The following is a 5,377-nucleotide window of genomic DNA, read 5'->3' as shown; positions in this document are numbered from 1 at the left end:
TTTCCATTAAAATCAGGCAATTTCTGCGCTCTGCAGAAACCCACTGGGACGAGGGAGCACCTGAGTGGCTGCAAGTCGGTCTCTGTTGCATCTGACTGCGGTGTAGACGTTTTAAAAGCACTAAATAGGCATGTGCTAATGCCTCCCCAAGACAAAGCAGGGCACTTCAGACCGGCTTTTATGTGCCAGGAACAAAACAGTCGCTGTGGGAGTCCCTTGAGGCTCCAGACAATGCTTCTCCCTTTCACGCCCTGAACCCCAACCCTGCTCTGCAGCAGCAGCGAAAGGCAGGGCAGCCCAGTGAGTGGATGGGAGGGCACAGACTGCGAGACAGGAGGAGTTTTCAAAGGTTTAAGGGTTGGTTTCCAGTGCTCAGGTTCCAACGAAAGCCCAGCGGTGACCTTGGCTTTGCTTTCTCCTTCTGAAGTCCCAACAGCTGGCTCTCTTGCCAGCTCACGGTAAATTATCAGCAGAGTTTAGGGTGGTTCCTAAATCCTGTGGCCTCCAGGCACAGGTGAGGGGTGGATCACCCTCCTCTCCAAACTCACAGGGAGGAGGGACATCCTCCAGTCTCAGAAGGAAAGGTCGAGTTTCCTGGTGGAAGCTTTCTGCAAAGCGAGGAGGTGGCCTCAAGCTGCACCAAGGAAGGTGTAGGTTGGATATCAGGGGAAATTTCCTCCCCCCAAAAAGGGTTTTGAGGCATTGGAACCAGCTGTCCAGGCAGGGCAGTGGTGGAATCCCCATCCCTGGAGGGCTTTGAAAGGCGTGGCCTCTGGGGACGTGTTTTGTGGTTGGTTTTGATGACCTTAGAGGGGGGTTTTTCAACCTAAACAATTCTACTTTCATTTCCAGCCTTTGTGATTCCATGATTCAAGGATCTCACTGAACCCTGAATCATGGCAGTCAGCAGGACACATCCCAGTCCTCCAGAGTCCAAGGAACTGTGGTTTCCTTGCATAATTGGAAGGGTAAGGAGGATCCAGAGCAGCAGACCAAGCTGTAGCCTCGGGTTCTTCTGCAAATTAGAGCTGTAAACAGCGTGCAGACCTACATGAAAGGGGAGCAAGGCCTAATTACCCACTGGGATTGTGCATAATGCAAGCCTGAGGATGTTCCCATTACCATCCTTTCTGCCTCCTTCCCACACCCAGGGGACAGAGCTGCTCCGAGGCTGGGCAAGATCAAAAGTCAAGCAAAAAAGCTCAGTACAAATCCTTGGCCAACTTCAGTGTTTGTAGCAGGTTTTTTTTTTCCCCCAACCTAAAGAGGAAAAGAACTGCAGGCAGGGAATGGTTTCCCACTGGCAGAGGGCAGGGTTAGATGGGATATTGGGGAGGGATTCTTCACTATGAAGGTGGGGAGAGGCTGAGATGGAATTCCCAGAGAAGCTGTGGCTGCCCCTGGATCTCTGGAAGTGCCCAAGGCCAGGTTGGAGCAACCTGAGAAAGTGGAAGGTGTCCCTGCCCATGGCAGGGGTGGCACTGTATGAGCTTTAAGTTCCCTCCAACCCAAACCATTCCATGATTCCATGGCAGCAACAGAGGAAAAGGATGGTCAGGACACCAAGGCTTCTGTTTCCACAAAATCTTGGCTGAGCCAAGAGAGGTGGGAATACAATTGTTCCTCAGATGTCTCAGTTATCATCTGGGTGTGAACACACCTGCCCCTGACCTTCAGTGCCCCTGACCACACACCCTGATGGATGAGCCCATGAGGGCCCAGGAAAATCACTTCTCTCATCCCCCCATGGTGTGAGAAGAGTGTGGCAATTAACTGGCCCTCAGGGGTGACACTGTCGATTATTTCAGGGCAACCAAGTGACCCCAGGGAAGTGGAGTGGGAATGGGAAGGCTGGTGTTAGATGTACAGTTAAACAATAGCTGTTTTGCCTGTCATTCATCCCCAATTACTGCATGGGGGGGGGAGAGAAAAACTATTTATAACCTGTCAGTCTCAAGAAACCACAATTATGATGATTTAATTAACACATGGAGAGGCTTTAGGCAATCACATCGTTCTAAATTTAAGAAGCAGCACATTTCAGGCCCAAGATGATTTAGAACATTAACAAATGCTAGTTGAACCAGGGCAAGAATCTGATGGCCTTGTTGGTTCCTTTTAAAGCATCCATCATGGCACAAAGATAATCCAAATGGATATGTTAGTGAAAGATGAGAGCAGTGAAGAATCATCTGGGGTTTCAGGGGCCATCACACAGAAGGAGAAGCTGATTTTAAATGAGAACCGAGTTGGAAAATGAGCAAAACCACACAACTCAAGTCTATTCATCACAGACACTCCTCTATGCACTGGGAGAAAATTGAGTGATGAGGGTGCAAGACACTGAGGGTGAGCCTGACCTTCCCACAGAGACCTTGGAGCTGCCTCTCGCTGCCAGGCAGCTCTGTCTGTGGGTTGGTGCCCAGGAGAGAGGTCTGACCATGGGATGGGCTGGAACATCCAATAAAGGATGTTGCCAGAGGTTCCCTAAATCCTGGGCTGCTCCTCTCCTCCAGAAACTGTTCTTCAGGTCTCTCCATTTCCTCTTTCTGTGCCCTGCCTGGTCACATTCCCTGCTGTGTCCTGTTCCTTGCTGTGTCCTGTTCCTATTCCCTGCAGTGTCCTGTCTCCCCCGGGGCCACAAAAGGATTCCTTTGGGATTTTCATCCATGGATTACACTTGGGAATTGTGAGTTCCTACCCAAACACAGCCAGAGCAATAACACCCCCACTCAGACCGACCTTATCTTCTGCTGCTTAATTGGATCAACACACAAGTACCAGGCAGGAAAAATCCCATTTCTTCCGTACAAGAAGAAAAACCTTGACCTGAGTTTACACCAAGAACTTTCTGCCTCGTAACTGGTTCTTTCAGGAACCAGTTATGGTTCTTTCAGGAACCAGTTATGAGTTCTCTGGAGACACTCTGGCTTTCCAGCATCCAGGAGCTGCTCCTCTTCTGGCCAGCTGTATTCAAATGTACCTCAATAACCCCAAAATAAATCTATACTTGAGCTAATTAACGAAGGGGAGAGTTTTGCTGTAGCTGGACACACCCCAGATGGTGAGCTTGGAGATGACCAGGGTTTTTTTGCCTTCACTGTTCATTGCAGGTGGAACAATTCCCATTGGATTGCAACACCAGGACTGATCCATCTGCCAGCCAGAGCTTTCTGTTTGCTTGGGTATTAAAAAGGCGAAGCCAAAACAAATCCAAAAAGCTAACGTTCCCAACCCCCTCTCATGCCATCCCTTCAGCAGCTTCCAACTAGGAGGAACTTTGCAGCTTGGACAGAGCTGACAGCTGCCTGGAATTCCCCTCAGAATGGATCCACTCCTCTTTTCTGTGGAGGGAGGGGAGATCTACAGGCAAGCTGAGCTCATCTGGCTGCACCAGAGGCAGATGTGAGGAGAGCTGTCCCCTGCTGCAGCCCATCTGTGCTGAGGGCTGCAATACCTGGCTGGAAATGACCAAACACTGGGATGCTGGTGGTGCTGCAAACGCAAATCAGGCCGGAATGGTTCCCTGTCCAAATGTTTACAGCGCAGGGAGCAGGGGCAGAGGCTGCACCATTCCCTGTGCCAGGCACCTGCTGCCAGGAAAGAGTCAGGTCTCCAGTGGCAACAGGGCCATCCGTGGAACAGTTGGCACCTGAATGCACTTCCCAAGCCCTCTTATTCCAGGGGAAGTCTCAGGAACGTTCCCAGCAGCAGGACACCCACTAAGAAGGTTGTTTGTCCCTCTTGGTGTGTGTTTTGTTGGTGGTGTGTGTTTAAAAGAGAAACCACAAATGAAGAGGTTCAACAGATCCCTTCCCTGTTTCTGAGTGTTCTCCCCTCTGGCACGAGCCACATAATGGGCTAAAATTGATTTTTTTTTTTCTTTTTTTCTCCTCCTTAAAATACTGGCAGTGCATCACAGGGTTTCAGCAGAGGCAGAAGGGGTGAGAGAAAGGCAAAGGGAGATGGGGAGGGCAAAAGGCACCTGCCACAATTCCAGCAATTCAGGAATCCCTCAAAAGGCTCAGGCAATGATGGGGATGGGAACACCAGTATTTTCCTCCCTTGTGCAAAGCTTTCCAATGCAGCATCCTCTCCCTTTGGGCAGCCCTCCCTGTGCACAACTCACTGAGGTTTCCAGAAAGTGGCAAAATCTGGGGAAGAAGGAAAAGAGGTGAAGGGGGGGGCAGGGAGGAGGATCCCAGCTGGACATCTACAAATCCACATTGCAGTCCCATAGTTTTCTTAGTTATCTACTAGGACAAGACCTAGTGGAGCAAATGTATTGCCTGGAATCTGGTCAGGAAATCTCCCAAGCTCCGTGAAAATTTGGGAGATGAGGGTTCAGCCCCTTCCAATCAACTCCCCGAGGTCTCAGTGGCACTTGTATCACAAGCCCGAATTCCAGAGGAGCTCTTCTCTCCCCCAGGCACCAGGCTAAGGACTGAGTAAGAGTTTCAGAAGTGTTCCACATCCTCCTGCTGCTTCCTTTCCAAATTTACAGCCCCGTGGCTCAATTGCTGCCGAGGCACAGCTGGCTGAGAGCTGGGCCGGAAACGCGGCCGCTCATTTTGGGAACATCTTTGGGAAATCTCACACTTCACACAAGTGCTGAGCCCAGGAAAATTTGCCCCTCTGCATTTATTTATTGCTACATCCCCAGCGCTTCTGGAGCACAGCTTTCCTTGTGCTGATGCCATGCCATGTGTGAAGTGCTGATTAAAGGCTCTGGCAGTGCCCAAAGCCAGGTTGGACAGGGCTTGGAGCAACTTGGGCTGCTGGAAGGGGGTTGGAACTGGATGATCTTAAAGGTTCCTTCTAAGTCCAATTATTCTATGATTGTGATTTCTAAAGTGTACCTTCTCCTCCCCTCTCTGAGCCCCTTTGGAGTGTCCCTTGCAGACGCTGCTCTGAGGAGCAGCACCATCAGCCTCTCCTTTGCTTACTCTCCCCACACAAGCCCAGAGCTCCTGACACAGCTTCACTGGGCTGATTCACCCTCCAGTTTACAGCCCCACGAGGATTTAAGGTGCACAGTCACAGAGAAGTGGAGGAAGGGGAGCAGAGGAGGAGCCACAGCACAGAAGGATGTAGGAAACCAAATTACAGTGCCTGTCCTACTGTGTTCCAAAACAGTCACTGGAGAAAAACCCACGCTGCTTTGGCCCTAAAGTGATGACAGCAGGCTAATGGAGAGCTACTGCTCCCCATTCTCCTCAATCCTCACCTCCCATATTCTTGTGTTTGCAGTGCCCCACCTGTGGAATCACCTTCCTTTCCCATTCCCCCTCTCCATGACGAGCTCACACCTCTGCCATGAAGTCCTTGCTCAGCGTTCCTTCCAAAAACCTCAGGCTGACAACCAAAGGAAGTACAA

Source organism: Empidonax traillii, unplaced genomic scaffold (assembly GCF_003031625.1).
Source record: "Empidonax traillii isolate 1590-97213 ecotype Southwest subspecies unplaced genomic scaffold, ASM303162v1 scaffold1645:size78781, whole genome shotgun sequence".
Classification (NCBI taxonomy): domain Eukaryota; kingdom Metazoa; phylum Chordata; class Aves; order Passeriformes; family Tyrannidae; genus Empidonax; species Empidonax traillii.
Note: the sequence above shows the minus strand (reverse complement) of the source record.